This window comes from Leopardus geoffroyi, chromosome C1, assembly GCF_018350155.1.
Source record: "Leopardus geoffroyi isolate Oge1 chromosome C1, O.geoffroyi_Oge1_pat1.0, whole genome shotgun sequence".
NCBI lineage: Eukaryota > Metazoa > Chordata > Mammalia > Carnivora > Felidae > Leopardus > Leopardus geoffroyi.
The window spans coordinates 135,109,586-135,126,825 of NC_059328.1; the positions used below are offsets into that span (position 1 = coordinate 135,109,586).

At 38.2% G+C, this 17,240-nt stretch overlaps 1 long non-coding RNA gene across 1 annotated transcript; it reads right to left on the reverse strand.

The window, feature by feature from the left end:
- Nucleotides 1-8,639: 8,639 nt before the first annotated feature.
- LOC123598881 lies at nt 8,640-17,004 on the reverse strand. The gene is made up of 3 exons (XR_006712841.1): nt 16,216-17,004; nt 13,836-13,920; nt 8,640-9,757 (listed from the first exon to the last, which is right to left on the reverse strand). It is a non-coding gene; the product is annotated as an uncharacterized LOC123598881 (long non-coding RNA).
- Nucleotides 17,005-17,240: the final 236 nt, after the last annotated feature.

Consider the following 17,240-nt stretch of genomic DNA (forward strand, 5'->3'; position numbering starts at 1 on the left):
CTTTAGTAAATCGGTAGGGCAAATAGAAAGTGTAGAATATGTGATTTTGTTTCATTTTATGCACTTGGACTTTTAGCGCCGGCAGAATTCAGGCATTAAAAAACCCATGTCACTGAGATTCAATCTGATGTTGAACGGTCTGAATATTTTGTATCCTGTAAAATATAATAGATTTACATAACATTCATCATCAATAAACATACATTCCTAAGTTTTGATCCATTTAGTTGGAATGTCTTAAATATAGAGGTTCAACTAGTGTTCTCACCTAAGCTCATTGAGGATATTTCCCGACGTTTCTGATTTTTCATGGACTAATCAATACTGATTCCAAGATATATTTGAGATGCCTGCTTTAATAGTTTCTTTAAAACCTTTACCATGGATCAAAAAATGACTGTCACACATTCTGTATGCATGTTTGAAAACTTGGTTTGCTGGGCTAAAACAGAGATAGAGAAAAGGCAAATCTCATTCCAACATTTAGTGCCTAGAGAGGGAAAATTTTATTAATAGCAAAATGACATTGAGGTGCTGTTTTAAAAATGGGCTTCTTCTTATGTAGAGTTCCAACTGGGGCAGGGGTTGGGACAGGAGACCAGGTGCTTTCCTGTTTATTTTTTAAAAAGTCAGAAACCTGTTCATTTTTAAGGGAAGGAATCAGAAAGCCATGTGATGCAAAGGAAGATAGCATGGACTGCAGCCTCAGACAGATTTGGTTGCAAATTCACTCACATTACTTTACTTAATATATAGTCACTGAGTCATTACCACATTCAAAGTACTTCGTTAGGGCCCAGAGATAAAATGATGAACAAAATAGCTGCATTTCTTGATCTCATGCAACTTACAGTCCAGTACAGAAAACTCATTTCAAGAAATGCTCGCACACAAACGCATACTATGAAAAAAATGATCGGGAGCTTGCAGCTGTAAGTGGTCCTGATTCAGTCCGGGACAAGACAGAAATGAGTCCCTAAAGAGAACGTTCAGGCTGCAATTTAAAAGATATAAAGAAAAAAAACCCTGAAGCAGGGTCAAGTTTCCACGCCAAGGGTACAGCATGCATGGCAGTCCTGAGGTGAAGGCGAGTTCAGTCCATTCAAGCAAGTAATGAGCGACTCTGTCTGGGTATCTTAGTCAAGAAGAGAGTCATCTCTTGCTTCCTGAGTAACCATTGGCAAGTTACTGGACCTCCTTAAATCTCAGGGTCCAACTCTGCAGGGTATTGTGATTATTAAATGGTATAAATGAAATTCTATGGTGATAATTCAATATTGTGAAATTAAATGTTAATTAAGTGATGACTTTCTGTACATAAAAGGGCCTGGCATCTAGTAGATGCTGAATAAAACTAAGTTCCCTTTCCTTTTCTCAAGCTGAAATTATACTAAGTCATTCTACTCGTTTTTATCTCATTGGAAGCGGTAACTTCAGATATAATGAAACTTTTCATATGATTGACTGTCTGATATTCCATGTGCCAATTCAAAGCCATCTCATGTTTATTTATTTAAGGTATTCTTAGTCTTGTCACTCATTTCTCAGATCAACTAGTCAGTTTCCATTCTTATAATCTCTGATTATATTCGATACAGTGCCTTTTCTTATCAGAGCTCACTATCTTTTTGAGCCCACTACCCTGGTCTATTAGGGTTCTCCAGGGAAACAGACCAAGGGGATATGAATATACGTAGAAAGAGAGAGGGATTTATTTTAAGGAATTGGCTCAGGAGATTGTGGGGCCTAGCGAGTTTGCAATCTACAGATCAGGCAGCAGGCTGGAGACCCAGGAAAAAGTTGATGCTGCATCTTGATAATGAAGGCAGTCTGGAGGCCGACTTCCTTCTTTGTGGAGGGACCTCAGTCTTTTCTCTTAAGGCTTCAACTGACTGGATGAGGGCTAGCTACATTATGGACAGTAATCTGCTCTTTTCAAAGTCTACTGATTTAAACATGAATCACATCTACAAAATATCTTCACAGCAACATGTAGACTGCTGTTTCACAAAAAAAACTGGGTACCCTAACCTAGCCAAGTTGACACAGAAAATTAACCATCACACCTGGTCATGCAGATTCAGTTCAATTCAGAGAAGTACTTTACCCAAAGGCTGCTGTCTCCCGTCAGGGCCTGGATCTCTGGGGTGCCTGAGGACACAGGACTTCTCCCCAGGGGAATGACTGCATGCCAGCTGACCTCTAAGCCAGTCTCAGAGACACGTGAATTCAAGACATCAGGGAAGGCCACAGTGAGAGAGGTTCAGAGACTGAAATGCATCCTCACAGGAAGCAGGAAGTGAGCAGGGATCACGAGGCAAAGGAAGGCTTGGTTGCCTAGAAGTCAGGGGGAGAAAGGAGCCTCGGGAGCGTACAAGTGTGAAGCAGCAGAAGAGATACCAACAGAGAGGGTCACAAGGACCCGCGAGGATGGTAACACTCAACAATAGGAAGCTGCAGACACTTTGTTGAGAAGACAAGATAACTGGATCTCCAGAGGCGCATTCTTCGCCAAGCGATATATCAGTTTCCACCTGAGTCCTGAACGTGCAGCTGTTGTTATGCCTGAACAATGCTCCAGAACCCCCAGTCCTATGACTGTAAAATTACTATTCTTCCATATTGTCATATATCGTCTTTGTCCGTTTGGAGGGCTATAACAACACCACAGACAGGGTAACTTAAAAACAGCAGATACTGATTTCTCACACTTCTGGAGACTGATGTCCAAGATCAAGGTGCCAGCATCGATTCTGGCGAAGGCCTGTTTTCTGGTTCATAGAAAGCCATCCTCTCCTTGTGTTCTCACATGGTTGAAGGGGTGAGGGGGGGTATTAATCCCATTTGTGACGGCTCCACTCTCATGACTTAATCACCTCTTGAGGGCCTTGCCTCCTAATATTATCACATAGTGCATTAGGATTTCAACATCTGCATTTGGAGGGGGACACAAAACAAGCATTCAGATCATAGTATTTTCTGGCTGCGGACCTTGGCTTGCCTCCCTACCCACCTTGGGCAATGATTTTGAAATTTGAGGCCCAGTTTTCACATCTGTAAAGTGGAAATAATAATACAGCTGTAGTGAAAATTTAACGAGATAATCAATATACCAAAAGCTATTAATATTGTGGTTGGCCAAGAGTAAGTGTTTAATAAATGTTAACTGTTATCATAAATCCATCTCCTCCATCAGAACCATGTTGGGGGCACCTGGGGGCTCAGTCGGTTGAGCGTCCGACTTCAGCTCAGGTCATGATCTCGCCATGTGGGTTCAGGCCCCGCATCGGGCTCTGGGCTGACAGCTGGGAGTCCGGAGCCTGCTTTGGATTCTGTGTCTTCCTCTCTCTCTGTCCTTCCCCCACTCATACTCTCTCTCTCAAAAATAAATAAACATAAAAAAAAAAAAAGAACCATGTTGGAAAGTTAATCTCTTGGCCACTACAAATGCCTCTCTTTATGCATGTGTATATGACATTTTTAATTCTGTGTATGGTAGTATATTTCTATTATATTTCATTTGTGTTCGTCCTGTACCTTCTGTATTTTCCACTAAAAGTCAGGATCTTACAATATGTCTCATACTTCCCAGAATGCCTCACCATTCCTAGTGACGATTATTAAAATTAACAAACGTTTATTGAGAACATACTACATTCTGTGTCCCATACCAGGTGCTATTCACTACAGTGGACTAATATAGTTATCAATACGGAACATTTTCATAAAGTTTGCATACAAAGTCTCACCACCAAAGTGAGAGTATAACAGTATAAACCTGGAGGCCACACGACTGGGTGACTAGACAAACTCAAGATTCAGTAAGTCATATTCAGTTTTCAACATTTATGAAACGCCTGCTTTATGCAAGCAGGACACTCCTGAGCTTCAAAGGTGTTATACGTTGACTTGACATAAAGATGTATTCTTCTCTGTTTAGACATTTTTGTTTGAAGAGGTGATCTATGATTTCAATTTTGATCAGATGCTAGCAGCATTCTTGACACTAAACAGACACAGCAAGTTGCTAATCACAGCAAGGGTCACTTATTTTCTCTATTGAGTGAAAGAAACATGACAGCTCTCTGTTCATAATGCCAAATTCAAAAACCCATTTTCTTTTTAAAACCCGAGTATCACGTTCCCTCTAACCACACCTCTCCTTTAAACCTGGTATTCACTTCTCTCCCCATAGTTTGCAAGGCCCTGCTTAGTAAACAAAACGTGCTATCTGCAGGAATTGAGGGTTAAAGGAAAACTGAGCCCCATAACCAGGTCCTATGAGCAGAGGGGTCGATTATGTCCTCAGAATTGCTACATGCATTCTCCATGGGCCCTCCTTCCCCACAGAACCCAAGAGCAAAACAGAGGATCTTCCCGTGAATACGTTATCAGTACTAACTTGAGAGTCTCGCTGTTGACAATATTGATTGTATTTCACTCCCTTCCTGTGATCTAAAACCAGATCCAACACCCCTGGGCCCACACTGGGGATGTACAGCAGCTGAAGGGCCAACTGCCAATGGATCTGGAACAGAGTCTTTCCAGCCCCGGCACCTGACTTCCTGGCTGCCTCCCGTTCAGGTCTCATTGGTTGATGCGGCAGCTGTGGTTCTGACAATGAGCTTGGTGTTGGGTCAAGTTTTCGTCTGGCTGACTTACTCCCTTGTATGCCATTTTCCTTGACTCACCCTTGATTACAGGGAATGTTCTTTATTACCTTTTAAAATCATATGATATCCATAAGCAAAGCTTTGGATTAGAATTTTTGAAGGCATTACCCATGACTGATTTTTTTTTTTCAAAGCTGAAATGCAGGAAGTAGAGCCAGAGTCAGCCCAAACCCTGTGTTTAGCCCAGCAGTGTATCAAATATCATTTGTAACTTCAGAATCGAATGCACAGATTTGTTTTCCCTTCCTAGGAACCTGGATGCAATGTCTGCCTGTGTAAACAATTTATAAATGCAAAAGTAGTAAGCATTTTATGCATTAGAAAGGGTGTGAGAATCTTCCTTTCCCCAAAACTGTAAAAGACTAAATATTTGTCTTATATATAGCAAATGTGAAATAAAAAGAAGTAGAACTCTATCGATATAACAGAGCTTTATACAATAGTTATAAGATAAGTCACTTGTAAAACTTGCTTACGCAAGGAAAACACTCTCGGTGTTGTTTTTTTAAATCACAGAACACCATCGCCCTGTGATAATTAATGTGCATGGTATGAAAATTCTATGTGATATAATTTATTTCTGCTTTGTTATAAAAAAGGTAAATTGACTGCCAGCACTAGAGATGTTGAAAATAATGCTGCATATGTTGAAAAAAATAATTCATTGCTTTTATTGATTCTGCTAATTATACATTGATATCTTTAAAGAACTATCTTTATGGTTTATCATATATATATATATTTATATACATAAAATATCTAAATATTACAGAAATATACAAAGTAGAAACTAAGAGTCCTGCAGAAACTCTTACGCACCAGTCTGGTGAATATTCCTTCAAACTTTTCTCTTCATATTCTAATGTACATGGACATAATTTTTACCAAAATGAGAGCATACTATAATTCCTCTTTGTGATTTCATTTTTTAAAATTATATTTAATATCAAAAAAAATTTTAATGTTTATTTATTTCTGAGACAGAGAGAGACAGGGCATGAGTGGGGGGAGGGGGCAGAGAGCAAGGGAGACACAGAATCCAAAGCAGGCTCCAGGCTCTGAGCTGTCAGCACAGAGCCTGATGCGGGGCTCGAACTCACAAACTACAAGATCATGACCTGAGCTGAAGTTGGTCACTCAACAGACTGAGCCACCCAGGCGTCCCATATTTAATATTTCTTAGAAATCTCTTCTCTTTCATGATGTCTAAAACTGTCTCATTCTTCAAAACAAAACAAAACAAAACAAAACAAAACAAAACAGGGGCACCTGGGTGTCTCAGTTGGTTAAGCACCCGACTTAGGCTCAGGTCATGATCTCACAGTTCAAGAGTTTAAGCCCCACATCAGGCTCTATGCTGACAGCTCGGAGCCTAGAGCTTGTGTCTCCCAAGCTCTCTGCCCCTTCCCCACCCCTGCTTGCTCGCTCTCTCTCTCTCTCTCTCAAAAATAAATAAACATTAAAAAAAAACCTATCTCATTCTTTGAATATGTATTCAAAGTATTATAGTAAGGGATTTATGGGCTCTGAACCAAATGTCTCGGTTGGATCTGAATTTTAGTTCTACCATTAGTAATTCTGTGATTTTGACATGTTACTTAATTTCTCTGGACTTCACTTCCTAAACCCATAAAATGTGATGGTAACAACATCTACCCAAAAATAGTTTCTGTGTGGAAAGAAGAGGTGCTGTTTTGCACTTGGTAGGCCAGCAACTATGGCCATGCTGCTGCCATGGACGATGGATATCTTGTTAGCAATGCAGTGTTGATAGGCATTCAGATTGCAGTTTTTATTCTCACACATGATGCAATAGTGACCATCCTTCTCACTACAGCTGTACCAATGTTGTAAGTATTCCTAAAGGTCAAATTTTTGGAAGTACAATTTCTTGATCATAGGTGACGCACATTTTTTTCAACTGATAGATACTCCAGAGTAACTATCTCCAAAACTATTTACGCTATAAATCAGAGAAAAAAAATAGAGTCAATTTGGGATTAGGAGAAATACTTTGTTAAATCTTTTTCCTGTACATAAAAATGCACAGTATTTTTTTTTTTTTACAAACAAGCTGGGGATTGTCATAACACAACATATAATAAGTTAACACTTATATTATCCATAAAAATCAGAAACCATTTTCTATAATTCCCACCATGCTCACATTTCTGTAAGACTTTGAGCCCTCTTTCCCCAGAGAAAGAATTCATAGCATCTTATCTATTTTAACTATGAACTGTTACTATGATAATAAGTGACTATGAACTGCAGAAAATGATATTCCATCAGGCAACTACTCATAAATACCTACCAATCAGATATGTAACAAATGTTTATGGAAATTAATAAGTTGAGATATGGAATTATGTCATCTTCTACAAGTATGGTAACGTTTCTGAAACCCAAATCGAACACATCACTTGACAACCCTACCACATATTCAGAATTGAGAGATTGTTCCAAGCTGCTTTCTGTAGTTAATCAGATCTCAAAGAGGAGGAAATCATTGTGATACCAATCACCTTAATGTTTAGTAATAGATGTTATATGGTGGCATGAGAGAGTATTCCTTCAAACAGTAAGCACTGAATTTAACAGTGCCTGGAAATACTTATATATTTATTTCTAGCTCTTTGGCATAAAGCTAATTTGAGGCTTTGTCAGGGATAATAACATCTGATACAATGACAGCATAAGAGTAAGTAGGTCTCTCTTTATCAAGATAAAGTCTATAAGGGAGAAGAAATTTTTTCTCTACTTTTCTAGGTTTGTTGGCTGGTCTAAGAAATTTTTTAAGTTAATTTATTTAATTTGAGAGAGAGAGCAAGAGAGCAGGGGAGGAGCAGAGAGAGAGGGAGAGAGAGAATCCCAAGCAAATTCCTCACTGCCAGTGCAGAGCCCAGCATGGGGCTTGATCTCATGAACCATGAGATCATGACCTGAGCTGAAATCAAGAGTTGGACACTTAACTGACTGAGCCACCCCGTGGCTGGTCTAATAATTATATTGACATAAGACAGATTAACAAGAGAAAAATAAATTTAATTACACATGTACAGGAGCCCCATAAAAATATGAGACCCAAGGGCAAGTCAAACAGCTGAGGCTTATATGCCATCCTGAACTAAGGAATGAGATAGGGGCCTGGTCTTTAAAGGAAAGGAAGGCAATTCATTAGGCAACAAGAAAAGCAGATGTTTGGTTAAGTAGATGTTTGTTCTGCCATACAGATAGGTCTTTCAGATAAAAGTTACAATAGCTTTCTGATAATCACTTTCTTTCTGGATCAAGCCCCCTATCTATATCATTTTGGGGAGTCAAGGAGAGGAAAAGGTTTTTCTTTAGTCTGCTGGATCTTGGTCACCTTCAGCTCAAAATAATCCACTTGCCAAAGTGGCATATTTTAGGGTCCCATAGTTTGCTCTCCTTCAAGCCAAAAAAATTTTTAAATAATGAAGAGGTTTTGCATCACATGAATAGAAAGGTAAAGATAGTCACATAGAAGAAGTTCCCATGGGTAAATCTGTTCTTTTGCATACAACAGCAAATACTGTGTTCTTTACAAAGTTTTATTGTTTCCACACTCATTGGTTAAATGCCCTAGAATTTCTGCACAATGGAGTTTTGAAGTGAAACAAATAAAAACATTTGAATATTACAATGGAGAATTTTATTCTACCCTTTCTCAAAATAGGTTAATAGGTGGCACTGATACTTTTTTGTTTGTTTGTTTGTTTGTTTTTCAACGTTTATTTATTTTTGGGACAGAGAGAGACAGAGCATGAACGGGGGAGGGGCAGAGAGAGAGGGAGACACAGAATCGGAAACAGGCTCCAGGCTCTGAGCCATCAGCCCAGAGCCCGACGCGGGGCTCGAACTCACGGACCGCGAGATCGTGACCTGGCTGAAGTCGGACGCTCGGACGCTTAACCGACTGCGCCACCCAGGCGCCCCATGGTGGCACTGATACTTTGAAGGCAGTTGAATTTTCGAATTTTTTGAATGCATTCGAACTTTGAATGCAGTTGAATTTTCCTTTCTAAAAATGGGAATTGGGGGCCAAATAAAAACGAATGCACATGTATATTTAAAGAAGAGTTACTCAAAAACAATGCTTACTTTATCTAGTTTCATATTTAACAGATTTTAAACATAATCAATTCTCTACCCGGTCTCTTAAACTATAATTTGTCTACAATAATAAAGCCTAATTCTTTGGAAATAACACTCTGCTAGCATAATTGGCATTATAGAGTTTTAAAGTATATTATAGAATATTCTCTCACTCGACACTAAATTGAAATTTTAAAGAAAATGATGGAAATAGCTGTAAGGGGGAAAAAGTAGCCTTTCAAATCTAATTTGTTATGCACTGCAGTAGGGTAATGGATGCAATGGAAGTTCTTTTATTGACTTCCCATGTCCAAAAGGTATTTAGGTAGCAAAAGATGTTAAGCAGACCCCCTGCAATCCCCTTTTAACTGAAGATAGCAGGAAATAAGGAATATAGGTCTGTGTCCTCCTGATTTTTTATTTCCTTAGGAGTACAACTTATGCAAAGGACACCTTAGGCTGCTTAGCAGATCACAAAGGGTGCACTGGACCCCCTTGCTGTCTGCTTAAATAGAGTGATCTAAAGGATGGCTGAAACCATACCGGGAGTTCAATCCTTCAGGTGGGTCTTTTCAAATTCCAATAGTGAGGAGTTACTGGAGAATTGGTAAGGATTTCACTAGGTCCCAGCAGGTTTGAGATCAAAAGCTTTGGTTAAATAGAAGCCTGTTGGGAAATCTTAAAACCTCTTTGTAATGTAACTTTAAAAAGTTAATACAAAGAACCCTTAGACTGAAGCTCGTAACAGCGCGAACAAAGAGTATATCAAAACTGATTCCATTAAGAGAAAGCGGACATACAAATTCACTTAATTTAAAGAGCAATCCGTTATATTACTTTGTGAGAGAATGGAACTTATACCATACCATCGAGCCCATTTAGAAGATGTGCTCATTTCTTGTTACATATGCCAGACTTCATTCTTTGTCATTCAGATATGCTTTTTAAACAACATATATATTCATTTTCTGAAAAGAGAGAGAGCAATGTGCATTTAAATTCACTCCTAAAGAAGATACTTTTAAAACAAATTAAAATTAAACTTGATGGGGACCCATCAGTCAGTTGGTTATCTCTTTTTCATGGTGTCAAACTGCTAATTGCCCATTCTCCTTAAAATAATAAACCTTCAATTGATATTGATTGGTAGATCATTAATGAGTGCATTAATTATAATATAATTTTTATAATTAATACCAATCCATTTCTTCACAAGTCACACACTTTTATTAACTGAACTCATCCATTAATGGTGTAGTGGAAATATTTTGCTCAGTCAACAACGACCCCCCTCCCCCGAATCTTTATTTGGTTTTAGAGTCTGAATTTTACAGTTAGTTTTGAATCTTTCAAAGCACTTTCATGTACCCAGTGTGTCTCATATTTTCACATTAGGCATGTGGGATGGGCGGGTTAGGGGTTGTTTCCCTTTTTGTTTTTAATAAATAGGGACACTGAAGCACACTGGTAGGACAAATAATGTGCTCTTGATTGCACAGCCGTTTTGAGACGGCTTGGACTAGAACCTTTAGCTCCCAATGCCAAGCGTAGAAATTTTTCAAGTGAGCAATGTCTCCCAGATCCCAGAAGGTAATTATAGCTTAAGTTAAAAGATAAACTGAAGTTTATTAACGTTAAGAGTTTATTTGAGCAACAATCGATTCAAATAGGGGCAGAATCCAATCTAGCAGATAGAAAGGAGCTCTGAGGAACTGTACTAAATGAAAGACATTTATAGGCTGATGGGAGCAGGAGCCAGAAGTTATACTAAACAAAAAAAGGGAGCTTGTTATTCCTAGGTCACTTCCCTTTAGGGGATAGCAGGGGTCTATCTAGTGCTGATTGGGGGATACCTAGCTGATTGGTTTAAGATTCCATTTCTGGAAGTGCCGAAACTATAAGTCTCAGTTTTGGGACATGGGCTTAGCATAAAAACGACTCCATCTTGGGCCTGTTGTCTGGTTTTTAACACTCAAACCACACACGGTTGTATTTCTTCCAAAGAACTCTTTCCCAAGTGTGGCCATTATGGACAGCAAATATCCTGAAATTCTCTTATTGATAGATGGAGAAACTGTGGTTTGTGTACGCATATTCAATTTTTTATCTGTATTTTCTCTTGTCTTCTTTACTCATATCTTCTTTTACTTCTCCCCTTCCATCTCTGTTCTTCTCTTCACGTGTCATTTGATTAATGATAGGAAAATGAAAAAAGGAGAATGGCAGATTATGTCTGTGAGACTTTCTGTGGGAAAGGTATAAACAGCTTTGGAAAAGAGTCAAGAGTCAAGAGTCATTGGGATGAACCATCCCAATGAGTTTTTTTTTTTTTTTTTTTTTTTTTTTTTTTTTTTACCAAGTACCAGCAGTCCCTTAAAAAAATATATGAACAAAGATCTCAATTGACTCTATTGAAAACAAATTTACATTTTTGACAATCCTATATTCTCAGAGTCACCACTGAAACTCTGAGCCAGCACCCTACCCTGCTGGACCAGTGGACCAGTGGACCAGTCATCAGACACTGGTCCACTGAAAGCTATTCAGCTTTATTCATCAAAGCTCTTATTGATGTCTGTCCTGATGGAATGTTGACTCACCTAGGTCATCTACCATGCAACTTTCTGTTTGTGATATATATAAAAACTTCAAATCAATAATGAAGGGTGCACATCATCCCCAAATATGTATATATGAGTATGCATTGTGTCAGTGTATTTATGTATATATTCTCCATGGATTACATATGTGCTTATATCAATATAGTCAACCTCTGAGGTGTTATTAGAGTATATTCTGCTCCAACACTGACTCCATGCTCAGTGAGAACTGTGTGACTAGCTTATCCCAATTGGATATTTTGGATACCTTTATAGATATACTAAGACCTTAATATTCCTGAAGTTATTGCTTACACCTTTAGTGGGCTTTGAATTGTAAAATCCATTCCAATGCATATTCTAGTATTTGAACGTAAGTCTTGAATTCCAAAAGTTCAAAAATCACTACACTAGCAATAAATAACTTGAATGTAAAGGTGTTCTTTGAAACCTTGGCACATTGTCATCAAGACCTTAGACACTAAAAAGATTATTTTCTTTTGTTTTATTTAAAAAAAAAAAATCAGGTAGGCTTCACACCCAGCATGGAGCCCAATGTGGGACTTGAACTCATGATCCTGAAATCAAGACCTGAGCTGAGACTGAGAGTCAGATACTGAACCGATTGAGCCACCCAGGAGCCCTGAAAGAGATTGTTTTGTCTTATTTTATTTTATTTATTTAATTTATTTATTTTGTATTTTTTGAAAGATTCACTTATTTATTTTGAGAGAGAGCACGAGCTGGGGAGGGATAGAGAGGGGAAAAGAAAGAATCTCAATCAGCTTCTGTGTTGACAGCACAGAAACTGATGTGGGGCTTGAACTCATGTTTGAGATCATGACCTGAGCCCAAAACCAAGAGTTGGTCACTTAACCCACTGAGCCACCCCAGCACCCCTAAAGAGATTATTTTAAAAGCATGTTATAGGACATTTATAATTTTGTGGTAGATGGAATACCTGCAAAGCTGACACAAAAATTCATGAATTGTTCCATAGTGTTTCTTCAGTGAACAGGACAAAGGACACATGTTAGGTGCTTAATAAATGTTAACTGAGCTAATGAATAAAAAATAGATGAACAATCAGAGGCCAAAGGGAAACAGATGATTATGTGTTGAATTTTTTTCAGCGACCAAAGGGCAAAAAACAAAAAGTAATATCTAGAATTTTTCAAAGTGAAAAGACTTGTCTTTTCTAACGAATAATGTATGCTCACTGGAAAGTATTCAAATGTCTCACAATAATTCCTCTATGAAAGGAAATCAGTTTTACTGATTTAGTATATGTTGTTCATCCACACATATTTAAGGTTGACATTTTAAAAACACAATTGAAACCAAAATACATATATATATATATATATATATATATATATTATATATATATATATTTCAATGACTAACTTTGAAAATTTAAAAATATATTGCTGATACCTCTCTACAGATACAAATGCCCTCTTTAACTGGTTAAGGCAGCTTATAGTTTGAATATATGATAATGTATTTAGCTCTATTAACAGATATTATCTAAACTGCAGTAAATTTTTTATTCTTATAAACAATGTTTCAATAAATATCTTTTAACACTTTCAATTTCAGATTTATTTTCTTGGCATAAATTCTGACTCATGAAATGGGCTTAAAATGTTGAAGTATTTTGGTAGAATTATTCTCTAAAATGGTTGTGCCAATTTATACTCCCAGCAACTATGTATAAACCATTTTCTCTATAAATTAGACTGGATAGAATTCATCTAAAAAATCTTTGTTAATCTAATAAGGAAAAAAATCTCATTGTTTTTTTTCTTTTTTAAATTTTTATTCTTATTTTTATTTTTGAGAGGGAGAGAGAGAGAGAGACAGAGCATGAGCGGGGGAGGGGCAGAGAGAGAGGGACACAGAATCTGAAGTAGGCTCCAGGCTCTGAGCTCTCAGTACAGGGCCTGATGCGGGGCTCAAATCCACGAACCGTGAGATCATGACCTGAGCCCAAGTCGGACACTCAACTGACTGAGCCACCCAGGCGCCCCTCATTGTTTTCTTTTTCCTTACTGTTATTTTAAATCTTAGGCTACATAGGGATCTTTAAAATAAATCAATTGTTTGATAAATCACAGATGGCCCACCCATGGAGTATGTTCAGTATCAAACTGACTTCCCTCTTCTATCCAACACCTTACTGGATTGTGTTTGTGCAGCAGATATGGATCAAGGAAGTAAGATGATCTTAATACTGGGTTAAACACACTTAGGAAAGATCAAATCTATATATTAAATCTGAGAATAAAAAGCTTTTGATTATTGACCACTATAATTATTTTTCATCACTATTCCCCTCTAGTCACGTGGATAAGTAAGAAAATAAAACAGTTCACAGAACATATGACCCTGTTTTAGGACACATTCTTCAAATCGTCTTGCTACCGGTAATAAGACAAGCTACCTGTAATTGTTTGGAAAGCTCCAGTGGGATTGTCCACTACAAACTCAACGAGCTGCTGACATGATGTGATGATGGGAGAAAGAATCTGTGAAACAAACAGACGTATCTCAGAATATGCCATCAGCAACAAGAATAAAAGCCATTTTATACTTCCATAGTACCAGTCTGCATATGTGCCAAACCTTGTCATGGAAAAACAAATTGTACTTTTATAGTACTATACTAAAGAGTAACCACTAGTCAATACCTCTTGCCCATGAAGAATGGCAGGATCTTTGTGAGAAGGTCCTAAAGATGTCACACGTTTCTTCATGGACTTGGTCGGCATTTGCATGTAGCCTGCCCCTGGGTATGAAACTGTCTGTTTTGAAGGCAAAAGTGTAAAGATCTCCAGTCCCACTGTTTTACTCCTCACTACAAAAGGAATATAGTGAGCTACCTCATATGTTCACTATCAGATAGTAGTTGTGTTAGTTGTCTATTGCGATACAACAAATAAACCCACAGTTTAGTGGTTTAAAACCCCACACATTGACTCTCTCGCAGTTTCTGTGTTTGGAATCTGGGTACAACCTCCAGGATCTTTTGTTTCAGGGTCTTGCAGTAGAGATGGTATCTGGTATCACAGTCACACCAAGGTTCAGCTGAGGCAGGATCCACTTCCAAGCACACATTAGTAATTGGCTGGACTCAGTTCCTCACTGGCTATTGCAATGAGAGTTCCAGTTCCTGCTGGCCACTGGCCAGCGGCTACTCTCAGTTCTTTGCCACATGGGGCTCTTCAATACAGAAGCATGGTTCATCAAAACCAGCAAGGAAGTCATTATGCCAAAGTCATAGTCTTTACAACCTAATTGTAGAAGTGACATCTAATAACTTTAGTCATATTCTTTAATTAAAACCAAGTCACCAGGTTCAGCCCACACTCAAAGGGAGAGAGGATTAGACAATTTGGGGAATACTGGGAGGCAGGGATCATTGGAAGCCATCATAGAAGGCTGCCACAACAAGTGATTTCTCAGTTGGTGGCAGTAGAGGATATTGGGGGAAAGTAGGAAGGAGAATGCCAGGAAACATGGTGGGAGAGAAATTCCTTGGAAAAAGGCTCATAAAACCCCAGTGATATACACATTGTCAGTAAACACAATTGAATCTGGGAGGTGTTAGCTGCCTTGAGAAAGTGTGTTAAGTCCCAGGTCAGATTAATATGTACCCTTTCAAAGCAATAATCCTTCCAATTTCATATACATTGGGAAAAATCGAAATAGGTATTACTGGGTGATGATGGCAAAATCTAAGACAAAGGCAATGATTGATAACAAAGAAACACAACCTCAAGAAAAAGGGAAAATATTCCATAGCTAATGCAAAAAAATCATAATTCTTATTCCCTTAAAATGCTGTATCTAATAATTAACATCAATACAATGAAATTAATGACATTCAAAAGACTCTGAATCTGCACTTATTTATCATTTATTTATCCATTTACTTATAATTTGTCAAGCTGAAATTCTAAGGTTTGTTTTGTAAAGAACATAGACCTAGTGGTAATTTAATGTTTGCCCTTACTGTGCACCCACCCCTCATTTTGATAGGATAGTTGGCTCAAGGGGCATCTGAGTGCCTCAGTCATTTAAGCATCTGACTCTTCATTTCAGCTCAGGTCATGATTTCATTGTGAATTCGAGCCCTGCATCGGGCTCTGCACTGACAGTGCGGAGCCTGCTTGGGATTCTCTGTCTCCTTCTCTTTCTGCCCCTCCCCTCTCATGCTGTCTCTCTCATGCTCTCTCTCTCTCTCATGCTCTCTTTCTCCCTGTCTTTCTCTCTTTCTCTCTCTCTATCTCAAGAATAAATAAATAAATAAATTTTAGAAAAAAAGGGAATAGTTGGTTCAAGTTAGGGGTATATTTGGAGACCATTAAACAAAATATAAAAGTATAGCTTACTGATCCACAAGGGAATGGGGGGGGGGATTCATTCTTATGATTTCATTGTTATTAGCATGGCTGTTCTAATAAGTTGAGCTAATAAGCTGAGTGTATGCACGTATGGGTTATATACATGTTTTTATGATAGCAAAAATGAACAGAGATACAACAGATAAATTGTCTTAACAGGTTATGCTTGGTTTTCGTGTAAAAACTTCCTAATTAATGCCAGTGTTGCCATCATTTTTATGACATTCCCCAAAGATGGCACTTTAAGGGTTATGCCATATGCTGATTGACAGCAGCCATAATTCCATACAATGAGACTGTATCATATTGTTTGAAGTGAGGTGATATTCATCTCTTGAAACTGATCAAACATACGACTGCATCAAACAGTATTACAACATAATCACGCTGTATGTAGGGACTGCCAAGGTTGATCACCATGTTGTGCTCCTTTTCCTTGGACTTCTCTAATAGCAGTTGTGACTGCTTCCACATTTTCCTTTAAGAACTGCAAACTCTAAGACAGAAGAAAAAAAAACCTGCATAAAATTGTGATTTCGCTATGCTGTGTGAGTGTACATCTGTAGACTGCTTTAGAATAACAAATTTGCTCCTGCTAAGATCTCCCTAAATATACAAATAAAAATATAGTAAGGCCAAGATAAGAAGCGGAGATTTGAAACACGGTGAAAATAATTCAAATACCTTTTCTTTTCTTTTCTTTTCTTTTCTTTTCTTTTCTTTTCTTTTCTTTTCTCTTTTCTTCTTCTTCTTCTTCTTCTTCTTCTTCTTCTTCTTCTTCTTCTTCAGTAAACAGGAAACCTGGAAGAAATGTCTTTTTAAAAAATACTTTCCAGTGTCTGAAACTCCCAGTGGTATTTTTTTCTAATGTGTTGTTTTGTGAAGCCACGTAATTTTTCTACTGACCTTGGGGCTATTTTTATTTTGGCTTCAGATGAAAATGATCAAGAATCTGTTCCTCTCCCACTCTCAGTTACTGCTGATCTTGGAAAGAAGTGTGAGAATGGGCATGAGTGAATGAGGGTGATTTGGTTATTCTCTTAGTGACATGACATCCTATAACGCAGTGGCTTGTAGAGTGATGTAAGTTAGGGACTGCCCTTTTATTATCCATCCATCCACCCACCTGTCCAATATACTAAAAAAGCCATTGTGAGGGGTGCCTGGGAGGCTCAGTCAGTTAAGCGTCTGACTTCGCTCAGGTCGTGGTCTGTGAGTTTGAGCCCAACGTGGGGCTCTGTGCTGACAGCTCAGAGTCTGGAGGCCGTTTCAGATTCTGTGTCTCCTTCTCTCTCCGCCCCTCCTCCAATCACACTCTGTCTCATTCTGTTGCTCAAAAGTAAAATAAAAAAAAAAAACATTAAAAAATTTTTAAAAAGAGCCATCAAGATACTTTTGGGACTATGATCAGAATAGTTTACAAAGAAACAGGGTGCTTGGTT